The sequence below is a fragment of the Coregonus lavaretus genome, assembly GCF_964263955.1.
Source record: "Coregonus lavaretus genome assembly, chromosome: 28".
NCBI classification, from domain to species: Eukaryota; Metazoa; Chordata; class Actinopteri; order Salmoniformes; family Salmonidae; genus Coregonus; species Coregonus lavaretus.
Window position 1 is genome coordinate 40,698,598 of NC_140015.1, and position 18,322 is coordinate 40,716,919.

The 18,322-nt window shown below is 39.1% G+C and overlaps 1 pseudogene across 1 annotated transcript in view; it reads right to left on the reverse strand.

Moving 5' to 3' along the window:
- Positions 1-13,358: 13,358 nt before the first annotated feature.
- The window catches only part of LOC311103283 (multidrug resistance-associated protein 1-like), a 59,284-nt pseudogene continuing 54,320 nt past the window's right edge, over positions 13,359-18,322 (reverse strand). The window contains exons 21-23 of the transcript in view: positions 17,071-17,237; positions 16,577-16,771; positions 13,359-13,467 (exon numbers count right to left, since the gene is read on the reverse strand). The product of the transcript in view is annotated as a multidrug resistance-associated protein 1-like (transcript). The remainder of the gene's footprint in view (positions 13,468-16,576; positions 16,772-17,070; positions 17,238-18,322) is intronic.

An 18,322-nucleotide genomic window follows, 5' to 3' on the forward strand; every position in this document is an offset into this window, starting at 1 on the left:
ACAGGTGGGGTTTTAGGAGGGGCTCTGAAAGACACTCATGGGGGTGTCCACAGGAAGAGGACTAGCAACAACAACTGGGACCTAAAAGACCCACTATGAGACCCACTATGAGACCCACTATGAGACCCACTATGAGACCCACTATGAGACCCACTATGAGACCCACTATGAGACCCACTAAATCTGCCCAAGAGGAGGCAAACAAAAGAAAAACCCCAAACTGAAAGACAGGAAGCAAACCACAAAGTGGAGCAAAATGTAACCAGGAACTATCAGATAAAGGATTTAGTCTAGAAATGAAAATAGGGAGAGACAACTAAAGATGTTAACCCTCCACATCTCTCAAGACAACTAAAGATGTTAACCCTCCACATCTCTCAAGACAACTAAAGATGTTAACCCTCCACATCTCTCAAAAACAACTAAAGATGTTAACCCTCCACATCTCTCAAGACAACTTAAGATGTTAACCCTCCACATCTCTCAAGACAACTAAAGATGTTAACCCTCCACATCTCTCAAGACAACTAAAGATGTTAACCCTCCACATCTCTCAAGACAACTAAATATGTTAACCCTCCACATCTCTCAAGACAACTAAAGATGTTAACCCTCCACATCTCTCAAGACAACTAAAGATGTTAACCATCCACATCTCTCAATACAACTAAAGATGTTAACCCTCCACATCTCTCAAAACAACTAAATACGTTAACCCTCCACATCTCTCAAGACAACTAAAGATGTTAACCCTCCACATCTCTCAATACAACTAAAGATGTTAACCCTCCACATCTCTCAAAACAACTAAATATGTTAACCCTCCACATCTCTCAAGACAACTAAAGATGTTAACCCTCCACATCTCTCAAAAACAACTAAAGATGTTAACCCTCCACATCTCTCAAAACAACTAAAGATGTCAACCCTCCACATCTCTCAAGACAACTAAAGATGTTAACCCTCCACATCTCTCAAAACAACTTTAGATGTTAACCCTCCACATCGCTCAAGACAACTGGAGAACTGGGCCAGCCACTTTAATATCACCAGGGCCACAACAGGTGAAACACCTTCCGACTAATGAGATGGACAAGCCAGAACTGGTGTAACACATACTGACTAACGAGGTGACACCAATCGGTGCTCCCCACGTGCTAACGTGCTAACGTGCTACCGTCTAACCTCGAAATATAAATGGAAAATCCAAAGCCTGTAACACTATTGCCAGGGTAGTGATTTAGGGAACATCCACAGTAGTACACTCCTGTGCCATAAAGGTTCAGACCTCCTAGCAGAGGCTAATATATGGAAGGTAACTTAACTGTATCAACATGAACTCTATTATTTAATGCTTTCTGTTTTCCTCTCCTCCTCCTCTCTCTCTCTCTCTCTCTTACTCTCTCTCTCCTTCTCTCTCTCTCTCTCTATCCCTTTCCCCCTCTCTCTCTCTCTCTCCCTCCCCCAGGGGTACCATGGTTCGAACATTGAACAATATGGCGGAGCTTAGAGCTTCTAGGTTTGGTCGTCCCTCGCCCAGGCATGGACTCAAGCTCCTTTTCTGGTTCGCCAACGATTACATCGTCTTCAACAATGACAACCAGATGGTTGCAAAGTACAACCCGAAAGAGGGAGGCTTTGGTTTCCATCACTTCTATAACAGACTGGAGTGTGACAACAACGTCTGCAAGAAGCTGCTTCCTGATGATGTCTACCCATTCTATGAGGTGGGCAACCTCCACCTCACAGCATCTAATTCCATGCCTAATTATGTCAGGAAGGACTACACTGGTCACATAGATAACAGCAATATGGACCGCCTCATCATCAGCACGCGTCCAGACAGGACAGTGGATAAGGTCTATGTGACCCAGCACGAGGACCTGAGGAGCTTCGACCCGGTCAACACCTATCGCCTCAGTAGGGAGTTGCTCATGATCATTCACAGCCATTCATCATTGGAGGACTTCCTGGAACAGGCGGGCTATTCCACCCACGCCCAAATCCCATTCACAAGCCTCGCCCCAAGCCCTGCTCCAAGCCACGTCCCAAGCCCTGCTCCAAGCCCCGCTCCCAGGGATTCTAGGGATACCAGGATCGACATGGAAACTGAATCCAGAGCTCTGCCCAGAGCTGAACCAGGCTTCTGGGAAAGCTGCTGTACCATACTGTAGATCAGTGTTCTTTATTCCTGGTCCTGAGGACCCTAAGGGGTGCACTTTTTAGTAGTTTGCCCTTTGCAGTTCATTTTGGTATGTTCATTTTCACTAAGAAATGTGGTCATTTAGCAGACACTCTTATCCAGAGTGACTTAGAGTCAGTGCACTAACTAAGGTAGATAAACAACAACAGACTGTATCAGTCATAGCAAGTAAAACACACAATGATGCAGTCATGGCAATGGGTCCAGGGGAAAAGGGGTGTTGATGGTGTCAGTGTAAAGTTGCATATAGAACAGATGGTTGGGGGGGATTTGAGGGGGATGGGAGGTAGGAGGGGAGTGGATAAGAGCATTTGAGGGGTGGCTGGGGGTAGGGGGGTTTAATTGTGGGGTATTTTGAGGTGGTAAAATGGGTTGGTTGGGGGTATTGATGGATGTTGGGGGTGGAGGGGGTATTCAGGGGTGGAGGGGGTATTTAGAGGGTATTCAGTAGGTGATGGGGTATTTAGAGGGTATTCAGGGGGTGATGGGGTATTTAGAGGGTATTCAGGGGGTGATGGGGTATTTAGAGGGTATTCAGGGGGTGATGGGGTATGCAGTAGGTGATGGGGTATTTAGAGGGTATTCAATGTTGTTGCTGTTGGGGCTGGCTACTTGCAAATGTATTTCTGTATTTTAAAATACAAGTATTTTGTAGTTTATTTTGAAACAGTGATCTTTATGGTATCTTGTAATTGCATTTTTGCCCATCCCTGGTTGAATCAACGTAGTTTCCACTTCAAGTCATCAACGTAAGGACATTTCATCTAGTGGTGTAGTGTGGCCGACATTGAATGCAGCAAGTAATCATTCTCAAATTCCTTAGAGGCTAATTCGTTGAGTCTATGTACCAAATTTAGAGTCAATCTGATTTATGGTTCATGAGAAGATTTTTGAAAGTATTTTTATCATTAGCATATGTGCTAACATGCATCTACAGGTACAGTAATAATACAGGTATAATCTTTTCTCAAAACCATTAAAGACTAAGAATCTGGAGTGAATCTGATGTATGGTTCATGAGGAGAAGATGATTGCAGATGGTTTTGAGCATTAGCGTTACATATACAAAGAATGAGTTGTTAATAGTTTCCTTGTTTTTAGAGATACAGTTGAAGTCGGAAGTTTACATACACCTTGGCCGAATACATTTAAACTCAGTTTTTCACAATTCCTGATATTTAATGTCTTAGGTCAGTTAGGATCACCACTTTATTTGAAGAATGTGAAATGTCAGAATAATAGTAGAGAGAATTATTTCTTTCAGCTTTCATTTCTTTCATCACACTCCCAGTGGGTCAGAAGTTTACATGCACTCAATTGGTATTTGTTAGCATCACCTTTAAATTGTTTAACTTGGGTCAAACATTTCGGGTAGCCTTCCACAAGCTTCCCACAATAAGTTGGGTGAATTTTGGCCCATTCCTCCTGACAGAGCTGGTGTAACTGAGTCAGGTTTGTAGGCCTCCGTGCTCGTACACGCTTTTTCAGTTCTGTCCACACATTTTCTATAGGATTGAGGTCAGGGCTTTGTGATGGCCTCTCCAATACCTTGACTTTGTTGTCCTTACGCCATTTTGCCACAACTTTGGAAGTATGCTTGGGGTCATTGTCTATTTGGAAGACCCATTTGCGACCAAGCTTTAACTTCCTGACTGATGTATTGAGATGTTGCTTCAATATAGCCACATAATTTTCCTTCCTCATGATGCCATCTATTTTGTGAAGTGCACCAGTCCCTCCTGCAGCAAAGCACCCCCACAGCATAATGCTGCCACCCCCGTGCTTCACGGTTGGGATGGTGTTCTTCGGCTTGCAAGCGACCCCCTTTTTCCTCCAAACATAACGATGGTAATTATGGCCAAACAGTTCTATTTTTGTTTCATCAGACCAGAGGACATTTCTCCAAAAAGTACGATCTTTGTCGCCATGTGCAGTTGCAAACTGTAGTCTGGCTTTTTTATGGCAGTTTTGGAGCAGTGGCTTCTTCCTTGCTGAGCGGCCTTTCAGGCTATGTCGATATAGGACTCGTTTTACTGTGGATATAGATACTTTTGTACCTGTTTCCTCCAGCATCTTCACATGGTCCTTTGCTGTTGTTCTGGGATTGATTTGCATTTTTCGCACCAAAGTACGTTCATCTCTAGGAGACAGAATGCGTATCCTTCCTGAGCGGTATGACGGCTGCGTGGTCCCATGGTGTTTATACTTGCGTACTATTGCTTTCTTTTATTTTTTTGTAATTGATTTAGTTATTATTATTATTTTTTTATATTGTTTTTTTTTGGGTGGGGGGAATGGATCAGCTTAATATTGCAGATAGATTGTATCTTCTATCAATGTAATTGTCTGCATCACTTCCAATCCCCCATGTTTTTTATATATATACTCCCCTTTATTACTTTTCAACCCCACCATCCTTTCCCTACTTGGAGTAAATTAGTGAACAACAATGCCCAGGCCTCTACTTCCGGTCTATACTTACTATCTACACCTTATGGACAGAGTTAATTTTACAATAATTATATTATATATATATATATATAAATATATATTTTTTTGCTCCTGTACTTCTTCTACTCTCAACCTCTCCGATCATTTTCATGATGTCCATCTGGTTTGCTTCTATATGCCATATCTTTCTAACTGTGCTCTTTCCCAAAAGCTCCCAACATACAACCTATATACTTATTATGGACACAGTATGCTTACATTATTAGCTATCTTTGTTATTATTTGTTGTTATTTGTTATTAGTTCCATCCTTCAACTTTATTCAATACCTCCCATCTATCTCTTAACACCATCCATATAGGATTTCTATTTGCCATATATATTTCAACCGTACTGTGATGTTTTACAAAAGTTCTGAACCTTTCTATTCTCATTACTTCTACAGATTGTGAATTAAAAATAAACATTTTTGCAAAAAGTATTATTATATTATTGATTGATTGACTATGACTTTTCAGATCACCCAGTAATGCTATCTGCAAGGTTAGTTCCAGGTAAATATTGCAATCCTTTAGCCATTCCTGGACCTGTGTCCAAAAACAAGCTACAAATGGACAGAACCAAAACAAATGATCTAATGATTCTGACTCTTCACAGCAAAATCTGCAGAGCTGGGAAGATTGTATCCCCCATATAAATATCATTCTATTGGTAGCAAGAATTTTCTATAATAATTTAAATTGAAAGATTCAAATTTTTGAATCCGGTGTCGTTTTGCGTGTCAGTTCATAAACACTATGCCATGGGATCGGTACGTCAAAGATCTCTTCCCAACTATTTTGCAATCTATATGGGACGGCTGTCAATCCTTTGGTCCTTAAGTGAAACTGATATACTTTTTTATTTATCACAGTTTTCCTTAACCAATTATGTTCTTTAATGCAAGGCCGACAGACAAGTTCCTTACTTTCTCCCCCTTCCACTTTCCTCTTCCACTTTTGCGGTAAGGCTGCAATTATTTGGTTGTAATTTTGGGTAGAGCAGACATTTCCATATGTTTTTGTTAGCTGCATGTGCGACATAACTCCACCAGTCCTACCGATGATATCATTTACAAAGATTATACCTTTTTTAAACATTCTGTCAAAAAATAAAGGTTTTTTGTCAATTAGTATATTTGAATTTAACCACAATATTTGTTGCATTATTTGTTCTGTCGTTTCTGGAGGATTAAATTGAAATTGCAACCAACTTTCTATGGCTTGTTTTAGAAATAGTGACATTTGGGAGATTATTTCCTTTTCAAATAACTGAAAGTGAGAGGTTGTAATCTGAATAAAGGGAAAAAGGCCTTTCTTGAACATTGGGTGAGACAATCTTACTAATTTGCTTGAGAACCAGTTCGGATTTAAGTATAACTTTTGTATGACTGAAGCTTTTAGTGATAGGTCTAACGCTTTAATATTTAATAATTTCTGTCCTCCGAATTCATATTCATTATATAAATATGCTCTTTTAATTTTGTCTTGTTTGCCGTTCCAAATAAAATTGAATATTTTTTCTCATATAATTTAAAAAACTGTTCGCTAGGCGTAGGCAAGACCATAAGCAAATAGGTAAACTGGGATAATACTAAAGAGTTAATCAGGGTGATTTTTCCACAAATTGACAGGTATTTTCCTTTCCATGGTAGTAAGATCTTATCTATTTTTGCTAACTTTCTATTAAAATGTATTGAAGTGAGATCATTTATTTCCTTTGGGATATGTATTCCGAGTATATCCACATCACCATCAGACCATTTTTTTGGTAAACTACATGGTAATATAAAAATTGTATTTTTTAGTGATCCAATACGTAATATAGTACATTTGTCATAATTTGGTTGCAATCCAGAGAGGTTAGAAAATGTATCTAGATCCTCTATGAGGCTGTGGAGGGATTCTAGTTGTGGATCTAAAAGAAAACATGAATCATCTGCGTACAATGACACCTTTGTTTTTAAGCCCTGTATTTCTAATCCTCTGATATTATCATTGGATCTGATTTTAATAGCTAATATCTCGATGGCCACAATAAATAGATATGCCGATAGTGGACAACCTTGTTTCACTCCTCTTGACAGTTTAAAACTTTCTGAGAAATAGCCATTATTTACTATTTTACACCTAGGGTTACTATACATGATTTTGACCCATTTTATAAGAGATTCTCCAAAATTGAAATGATCCAGGCATTTATATATAAACCCCAGTCGAACTTTATCAAATGCCTTTTCGAAGTCTGCTATGAATAGCAGGTCTGGTTTCCCATATTTTCCATAGTGTTCTATTGTTTCCAATACTTGCCTTATATTATCTCCAATGTATCTTCCATGTAAAAAACCTGTCTGATTAGAATGAATAATATCCGACAATACCTTTTTAATTCTATGCGCTATACATTTTGCTAGGATTTTTGCATCACAACACTGAAGTGTAAGGGGCCTCCAATTTTGTAAATGGACTGGATCTTTGTATTTTCCACTTGTATCCTGTTTCAGTAATAATGAGATCAGACCTTCTTCTTGAGTGTCAGATAATCTACCATTTACATAAGAGTGGTTAAAACATGCTAATAACGGTCCTCTTAGTATATCAAAAAAGGTTTGGTATACCTCGACTGGTATGCCATCCAACCCTGGAGTTTTCCCGGACTTAAAGTCTTTAATTGCATCCAGAAGTTCCTCCTCTGTAATTTCACCTTCACATGAGTCTTTCTGTGTGGCTGTTAATTTGACATTATCAATAGAAAAAAAATCTCTACAATTAGCTTCAGTTAGAGGAGATGGAGGCGACTGAAAAGAAAACATATGCTTAAAGTACTTTGTTTCTTCCTTCAAAATATCATTTGGTGAATTATGGGTGACTCCGTCAATTGTAACCAGTTTCATTAAGTTCTTTTTAGTAGCATTCCTATGTTGAAGATTAAAAAAGAATTTTGTGCATTTTTCCCATATTCCATCCAGTTTGCTTTATTTTTATAATATATTACACTTGATCTTTCTTGAATAAGTTTCTCCATTTCTTTTTGTTTTTCCTCTAATTTATTCTGAGCCTCTATGTTACAGTTTTTATTGCCATCTATCTGTTCTGTTAGACTTTCTATGTCCTTTGTTAGTATAAACTCTTTTGACCTAAATTGCTTTTGTTTTCGAGATGAGTACTGAATTGCATGGCCTCTAAAGGCACATTTAAAGGTGTCCCATACAATAAGGGGATTCGCTGTACCTATGTTATGTTGGAAAAAGTCAGTTATAAATTCCTTTGTTCTAATTATAAATACATTATCATCCAATAGGCTTTGATTAAATTTCCAATATCCTCGCCCACGTGGAAATTCAGTAAGAGTAATGTATATGCCTATTATATGATGGTCCGACCGCATTCTGTCCCCTATCAACACTTTTTAAAACTTTTGGTGCCAACGAGAATGAGATAAGAAAGAAGTCAAGACGACTAGCTTGATTCAGTCTCCGCCATGTATATCTCACTAGATCAGTATATTTAAGCCTCCATATATCTACTAGTTCTAATGTATCCATGACATTCACATTTCTCCAAAAAGTACGATCTTTGTCGCCATGTGCAGTTGCAAACTGTACTCTGGCTTTTTTATGGCAGTTTTGGAGCAGTGGCTTCTTCGTTGCTGAGCGGCCTTTCAGGTTATGTCGATATAGGACTTGTTTTACTGTGGATATAGATACTTTTGTACCTGTTTCCTCCAGCATCTTCACATGGTCCTTTGCTGTTGTTCTGGGATTGATTTGCATTTTTCGCATCAAAGTACGTTCATCTCTAGGAGACAGAATGCGTATCCTTCCTGAGCGGTATGACGGCTGCGTGGTCCCATGGTGTTTATACTTGCGTACTATTGTTTGTACAGATGAACGTGGTACCTTCAGGCGTTTGGAAATTGCTCCCAAGGATGAACAAGATGTCAAGCAAAGAGGCACTGAGTTTGAAGGTAGGCCTTGAAATACATCCACAGGTACACCTCCAATTGACTCAAATTATGTCAATTAGTCTATCAGAAGCTTCTAAAGCCATGACATCATTTTCTGGAATTTTCCAAGCTGTTTAAAGGCACAGTCAACTTAGGGTATGTTTAAACTTCTGACCCACTGGAATTGTGAGAATAGTAGTGTACTATATAGGGGATAGGGTGCCATTTGGGACTTAATCATTGTTCTATGTTCTGATGCATCATTCAGTAGTAGCAGGTTGGAGCACGGCACTGGCCACTGGCTTCACTAGAGGATATGAATCCCACATGGGCCATCCACTGGCTGGTCAACACAAGCCTTATTCCATATTGTGTAACGATATAACCTGGACGTGGGGGAAGTGCATGCATCTTACGGTTTATCTGTATTTTGTCATGTGATGAATACACTGATAAATTGTACTGCAAAGGTAAATGCACTTTTCTGTTTATTTTCTGTATATTCTTATTTTCGAAAACTATGGAGAACACAGAATAAACATTTAATTTAAACTAAAAGATATGTGTCGTTTAACGGCGCTAGTTGTCGTTCCATGTGTTTCTACATGATCCTCTCACTCCACCTTGTGGCCACAGATGGAACAGCACTCCAGACTGACGGAAGAGGAGATAGAGCTGGAGAGTGACGGAGAAAAAACAACAGAGGTATAAAGACCCTGACACACACCAGTCCCTGTTGATACAGCTAGCCTCCCTGTACCAGGTGGTGTAATACAGGGAGTGTTTTGTGTGAGGGGGACGGACACACACCAGTCCATGTTGATACAGCTAGCCTCCCTGTACCAGGTGGTGTAATACAGGGAGTGTTTTGTGTGAGGGGGACGGACACACACCAGTCCATGTTGACACAGCTAGCCTCCCTGTACCAGGTGGTGTAATACAGGGAGTGTTATGTGTGAGGGGGACGGACACACACCAGTCCCTGTTGATACAGCTAGCCTCCCTGTACCAGGTGGTGTAATAGAGGGAGTGTTATGTGTGAGGGGGACGGACACACACCAGTCCATGTTGATACAGCTAGCCTCCCTGTACCAGGTGGTGTAATACAGGGAGTGTTTTGTGTGAGGGGGACGGACACACACCAGTCCATGTTGATACAGCTAACCTCCCTGTACCAGGTGGTGTAATACAGGGAGTGTTATGTGTGAGGGAGACATGAGGGAACAACACCACTGCTTTGTTTCACTGTTGTTGACAGCCTTTATTTCTCTCTGTTAAGTAGAAGCAGCAGAAACAGGATATTAAAACAGTACTCCATTTTACCAACCTGTCCCCCTGTAACCCGTACAATATCTCTGGTCCAAGGCGTTATGTCGTGCGGCTTGCTTGAATGCTCAGCATCCGCAAGCTTTACGTAACGCACTGGACCAGAGCTACCTCAGAAATAGATCTTGACAGATAATATGAACAAGTTTCAAGTCAGACGAAATGTAGAATTATACCATAAAAATATACACATTGCTATAATACAGTACAAAACTAATTCCTGTGGATTTTGACTTAGCCCTTTGTGTGAGGAGAGAGGACGATGTTGAGAGAGTTGTTGAGGCTGCTCGCCTTACAGTTAATATGTTATGTTATACTACCGGTATTCAACTGTGTATTTATAAAGCGTACGTCCCAAATGGCACCCTATTTCCTATAGGCTCTGGTCAAAAGTAGTGCACTATAAAGGGTATAGGGTGTCATTTGGGACTTGGTAACTATAAAGGTTGGTACAGTCAGCACTCACCTTGTATTGTATTAGGTAGCTTTATTTCAACAGGTGTTTTACTGAGAACACACATTCCCCTTAACAACAGGTGTTTTAATGAGAATACACATTACCCTTAACAACAGGTGTTTTACTGAGAACACACATTCCCATTAACAACAGGTGTTTTAATGAGAAGACACATTACCCTTAACAACAGGTGTTTTACTGAGAACACACATTCCCATTAACAACAGGTGTTTTAATGAGAAGACACATTACCCGTAACAACAGGTGTTTTAATGAGAAGACACATTACCCGTAACAACAGGTGTTTTAATGAGAAGACACATTTCCCTTAACAACAGGTGTTTTACTGAGAACACACATTCCCATTAACAACAGGTGTTTTAATGAGAAGACACATTACCCGTAACAACAGGTGTTTTAATGAGAAGACACATTACCCGTAACAACAGGTGTTTTACTGAGAAGACACATTTCCCTTAACAACAGGTGTTTAACTGAGAAGACACATTACCCTTAACAATCATCACAATCAGGTTATAGCAAGGATCTTATTGAAGACATTTACATAAGATGATCTAATGAAGGAAATGGACCTCCCATCATAAATCCAATAAACTATTTGGTTATTTCATACCTCTTTTTTGTACAAATCTAAATAAATTCTCTTTAGGTGCCACAAATATGTACATACAGTTTGAAGTTGGACCCAGGTCACACAACTTGTCTGCATTTTGAATGTTTTTAGATGATAATATATGTTGATCTTGATTAAGACTAAAGGCTTTGATTGCTGTGTCTAATTGGTGACCAGTCTAGTAACTCCTTTAGCACCTCTAATGGGTCTGATTGGTGACCAGTCTAGTAACTCCTTTAGCACCTCTAATGGGTCTGATTGGTGACCAGTCTAGTAACTCCTTTAGCACCTCTAATGGGTCTGATTGGTGACCAGTCTAGTAACTCCTTTAGCACCTCTAACGGGTCTGATTGGTGACCAGTCTAGTAACTCCTTTAGCACCTCTAATGGGTCTGATTGGTGACCAGTCTAGTAACTCCTTTAGCACCTCTAATGGGTCTGATTGGTGACCAGTCTAGTAACTCCTTTAGCACCTCTAACGGGTCTGATTGGTGACCAGTCTAGTAACTCCTTTAGCACCTCTAATGGGTCTGATTGGTGACCAGTCTAGTAACTCCTTTAGCACCTCTAACGGGTCTGATTGGTGACCAGTCTAGTAACTCCTTTAGCACCTCTAATGGGTCTGATTGGTGACCAGTCTAGTAACTCCTTTAGCACCTCTAATGGGTCTGATTGGTGACCAGTCTAGTAACTCCTTTAGCACCTCTAATGGGTCTGATTGGTGACCAGTCTAGTAACTCCTTTAGCACCTCTAATGGGTCTGATTGGTGACCAGTCTAGTAACTCCTTTAGCACCTCTAACGGGTGTATGGGTATGTTGCGTGTTGCGTGTTGCGTTTTGTGTGTGTGCACATGTGTGTTGCATATAAGTTGCTTCCTCGCTGAGCGTCTGTTTATCAAGCCCCCCTCTCATTCATTCATTCATCCCTCCATCCTCTTCTCCTCGTGCGTCCGTCGCGCGGTTCTGCCTCATCACAAGGCCGTGAGAGGTCAGCAGCGTCCTATGATGTCATATCCTGTCCAAGTAGTTCAACATAAAAAAAAAGAAGCTTAATGTCCAACGCAGGGTTACACATAGACTGTGTCCCAAATGGCACCCTATTCCCTATATAGTGCACTACTTTAGACCAGAGTCCAATGGTAACCTATTCCCTATATAGTGCACTCCTTTAGACCAGGGTCCAATGGCACTATATAGTGCACTCCTTTAGACCAGAGTCCAATGGCACCCTATTCCCTATATAGTGCACTCCTTTAGACCAGAGTCCAATGGTAACCTATTCCCTATATAGTGCACTACTTTAGACCAGAGTCCAATGGCACCCTATTCCCTATATAGTGCACTACTTTAGACCAGAGTCCAATGGTAACCTATTCCCTATATAGTGCACTACTTTAGACCAGAGTCCAATGGCACCCTATTCCCTATATAGTGCACTACTTTAGACCAGAGTCCAATGGCACCCTATTCCCTATATAGTGCACTACTTTAGACCAGAGTCCAATGGTAACCTATTCCCTATATAGTGCACTACTTTAGACCAGAGTCCAATGGCACCCTATTCCCTATATAGTGCACTACTTTAGACCAGAGTCCAATGGTAACCTATTCCCTATATAGTCACTACTTTAGACCAGAGTCCAATGGCACCCTATTCCCTATATAGTGCACTACTTTAGACCAGAGTCCAAAGGCACCCTATTCCCTATATAGTGCACTACTTTAGACCAGAGTCCAATGGTAACCTATTCCCTATATAGTGCACTACTTTAGACCAGAGTCCAATGGCACCCTATTCCCTATATAGTGCACTACTTTAGACCAGAGTCCAATGGCACCCTATTCCCTATATAGTGCACTACTTTAGACCAGGGCCCATAATTAGGCTGCCATTTGGGATCTAAACAGACAGCCTCTGTCCTGAGATAGTTGTGATCCATTCTGTCCATGGTGGAAATAAGACGTTTAAAAGTGTATATTTCTGGGCCCGGAGTCAGGTTGAGTGCTAACGCTCTCTTCTACAGAACCACGTATGTTCCCCCCGTGGCGGGGATCCTGTATCGATCCCCACATCAGCCCTACATCACTCTCATCCGTCTTCACTCCTCATATCCTTTCACAAAATATTTTTAAAAAATGAAAGGAGTTTAAAAGGGTTTTATTTCTGTAGCTCTAGTCTTTAGTATTTACTGTCCTGGTGCCTCTGGCCGTTTGATCCCTACTGGCCCCTCCAGCCGTGGGGGTGGGGAGGGGGTGAAGTGGCTGGGTTTACCCGATTCAGGAGCCTCCTGGCTGGGGAGGGCTCAGACCAGGCCGGCCTCCCTACACATCAGGTAGAACTGTCCTCTCTCGGAGATGAGGTTGGAGGGAGAGTCCATCTCTGTGATCAGACCTTGGTCCATCACTATCACCCTGTAGATAGATAGATAGATAGATAGATAGATAGATAGATAGATAGATAGATAGATAGATAGATAGATAGATAGATAGATAGATAGATAGATAGATAGATAGATAGATAGATAGATAGATAGATAGATAGATAGATAGATAGATAGATAGATAGATAGATAGATAGATAGATAGATAGATAGATAGATAGATAGATAGATAGATAGATAGATAGATAGATAGATAGATAGATAGATAGATAGATAGATAGATAGATAGATAGATAGATAGATAGATAGATAGATAGATAGATAGATAGATAGATAGATAGATAGATAGATAGATAGATAGATAGATAGATAGATAGATAGATAGATAGATAGATAGATAGATAGATAGATAGATAGATAGATAGATAGATAGATAGATAGATAGATAGATAGATAGATAGATAGATAGATAGATAGATAGATAGATAGATAGATAGATAGATAGATAGATAGATAGATAGATAGATAGATAGATAGATAGATAGATAGATAGATAGATAGATAGATAGATAGATAGATAGATAGATAGATAGATAGATAGATAGATAGATAGATAGATAGATAGATAGATAGATAGATAGATAGATAGATAGATAGATAGATAGATAGATAGATAGATAGATAGATAGATAGATAGATAGATAGATAGATAGATAGATAGATAGATAGATAGATAGATAGATAGATAGATAGATAGATAGATAGATAGATAGATAGATAGATAGATAGATAGATAGATAGATAGATAGATAGATAGATAGATAGATAGATAGATAGATAGATAGATAGATAGATAGATAGATAGATAGATAGATAGATAGATAGATAGATAGATAGATAGATAGATAGATAGATAGATAGATAGATAGATAGATAGATAGATAGATAGATAGATAGATAGATAGATAGATAGATAGATAGATAGATAGATAGATAGATAGATAGATAGATAGATAGATAGATAGATAGATAGATAGATAGATAGATAGATAGATAGATAGATAGATAGATAGATAGATAGATAGATAGATAGATAGATAGATAGATAGATAGATAGATAGATAGATAGATAGATAGATAGATAGATAGATAGATAGATAGATAGATAGATAGATAGATAGATAGATAGATAGATAGATAGATAGATAGATAGATAGATAGATAGATAGATAGATAGATAGATAGATAGATAGATAGATAGATAGATAGATAGATAGATAGATAGATAGATAGATAGATAGATAGATAGATAGATAGATAGATAGATAGATAGATAGATAGATAGATAGATAGATAGATAGATAGATAGATAGATAGATAGATAGATAGATAGATAGATAGATAGATAGATAGATAGATAGATAGATAGATAGATAGATAGATAGATAGATAGATAGATAGATAGATAGATAGATAGATAGATAGATAGATAGATAGATAGATAGATAGATAGATAGATAGATAGATAGATAGATAGATAGATAGATAGATAGATAGATAGATAGATAGATAGATAGATAGATAGATAGATAGATAGATAGATAGATAGATAGATAGATAGATAGATAGATAGATAGATAGATAGATAGATAGATAGATAGATAGATAGATAGATAGATAGATAGATAGATAGATAGATAGATAGATAGATAGATAGATAGATAGATAGATAGATAGATAGATAGATAGATAGATAGATAGATAGATAGATAGATAGATAGATAGATAGATAGATAGATAGATAGATAGATAGATAGATAGATAGATAGATAGATAGATAGATAGATAGATAGATAGATAGATAGATAGATAGATAGATAGATAGATAGATAGATAGATAGATAGATAGATAGATAGATAGATAGATAGATAGATAGATAGATAGATAGATAGATAGATAGATAGATAGATAGATAGATAGATAGATAGATAGATAGATAGATAGATAGATAGATAGATAGATAGATAGATAGATAGATAGATAGATAGATAGATAGATAGATAGATAGATAGATAGATAGATAGATAGATAGATAGATAGATAGATAGATAGATAGATAGATAGATAGATAGATAGATAGATAGATAGATAGATAGATAGATAGATAGATAGATAGATAGATAGATAGATAGATAGATAGATAGATAGATAGATAGATAGATAGATAGATAGATAGATAGATAGATAGATAGATAGATAGATAGATAGATAGATAGATAGATAGATAGATAGATAGATAGATAGATAGATAGATAGATAGATAGATAGATAGATAGATAGATAGATAGATAGATAGATAGATAGATAGATAGATAGATAGATAGATAGATAGATAGATAGATAGATAGATAGATAGATAGATAGATAGATAGATAGATAGATAGATAGATAGATAGATAGATAGATAGATAGATAGATAGATAGATAGATAGATAGATAGATAGATAGATAGATAGATAGATAGATAGATAGATAGATAGATAGATAGATAGATAGATAGATAGATAGATAGATAGATAGATAGATAGATAGATAGATAGATAGATAGATAGATAGATAGATAGATAGATAGATAGATAGATAGATAGATAGATAGATAGATAGATAGATAGATAGATAGATAGATAGATAGATAGATAGATAGATAGATAGATAGATAGATAGATAGATAGATAGATAGATAGATAGATAGATAGATAGATAGATAGATAGATAGATAGATAGATGTTTTAGCTTTGAGACAATTGACACATGGATTGTGTAATTGAGACATAGGGTGAATGGGCGAGACAAAAGGTTTAAGTGCCTTTGAACGCTGCTGGGTTTTTCACGCTCAACTGTTCCCGTGTGTATCAAGAATGGTCCACCACCCAAAGGACATCCAGCCAACTTGACACAACTGTGGGAAGCATTGGAGTCAACATGGGCCAGCATCCCTGTGGAACGCTTTCAACACCTTGTAGAGTCCATGCCCCGACGAATTGAGGCTGTTCTGAGGCCAAAAGGAGGGGGGGGCAACTCAATATTAGGAAGGTGTTCCTAATGTTTTGTACACTCAGTGTATATAAGTGTATATTACCTGGTGTAGTCCATGATAGTATTGAGTCTGTGTGCGATGGTCAGAACAGTACAGTCATCAAACTGGGTTCTGATGGTGGACTGGATCAGGTTGTCTGTCTCCAGGTCCACAGCAGCCGTGGCCTCATCCAGAACCAGGATCTTAGTCTTCCTCAGGAGGGCTCGGGCCAGACACACCAGCTGGCGCTGACCCAGACTGGAGAGTGGGAGAGAGAGAAGATGTTAATAAGAGAGGGGAGAGAGATGAAAAGGATGAGCGAGGGAAGGAGGTACGAAGAGAGAAGAGAGAGATGAGAGAGAGAGAGAGAGAGGAGGAAAGGATGAGAGAGGGAAGGAGGTGAGAGGGAAGAGAGAGATGAGAGAAGAGAGAGAGGGAAGGAGGTAAGAAGAGAGGGAAGAGAGAGGAGAGAGGACCAGATGACATCACAAAGGGGAACCGGGGGGGGAGAGACAGATGTAGGAACGTTGCATAGAGGGATACAGAGGTTTGTGTACCTGAGGTTCTCTCCTCCCTCTGAACACTCGTGGTTGAGTTTGTCCGGCAGGCCCGACACAAAGCTCTTGAGATGGGAGAGCTCCAGGGCTCTCCACACCTCCTCATCAGAGTAGCCATCGAAGGGGTCCAGATTCATCCTCAGAGAGCCGGAGAACAACACTGGGTCCTGGAGGGGGGAGGGGGAAAAAGAGAGAAGAGAGAGGGAGAGAGAGAGAGAGAGAGAAAGAGAGAGAGAGAGAGAGGGGGGGAGGGAGAGAGGGAGGGAGGGAGGGGGGAGAGAGAGGGGGAGAAAGAGAGGGGGAGAGAGAAAGAGAGAGAGAGAAACAGAGAGAGGGAGAGAGGGGGAGAGAGGGAGGAAGAGAAGAGAGAGAGAGAGAGAGAGAGAGAGAGAGAGAGAGAGAGAGAGAGAGAGACAAAACAACCAACAAAAATGGGTCACAACTCCTGCAGCTCTGTCGCATGCTGGGTCTGTACATAGTCAATGGTAGGCTTCGAGGAGACTCCTGTGGTAGGTACACCTACAGCTCATCTCTTGGCAGTAGTACTGTAGACTACTTTATCACTGACCTCAAACCAGATTCTCTCAGAGCGTTCTAACACCCCTATCAGATCACAACAAAACCTGAACAGAGCAATACTCAATCATGAGGCATCAAAGCCAAAGGAACTGAATAATATTAAGAAATGCGATATGAATAATAATGCTATATGGAAGGAAAGTAGTGTGGAAACCTACCAAAAAACAATTAGGCAAAAACTAATTCAATCCCTTTTAGACAGCTTCCTGGACAAAAAGTTTCACTGTAATGGTGAAGGTGTAAACTTGGCAGTAGAAAACCTAAACCGTATATTTGACAGCTTCCCTATCAAATTTTAAAATCTCTAACAGAAAACCGAAGAAAAGTAACAACAATGACAAATGGTTTGATGAAAAATGCAAAAACCTAAGAATGAAATTGAGAAACCTATCCAACCAAAAATATAGAGACCCAGAAAACCTGAGCCTACGCCTTCACTATGGTGAATCACTAAAACAATACAGAAATACAATATGGAAAAAGAAGGAACAGCACGTCAGAAATCAGCTCAATGTAATTGAAGAATCCATAGAATCTAACCACTTCTGGGAAAATTGGAACACACTAAACAAAAAACAACACAAATAGTTATCTGTCCAAAACGAAGAAATGGATAAACCACTTTTCCAATCTTTTTGGCCCTATAACAAAGAACAAACAGCAAAAACATATA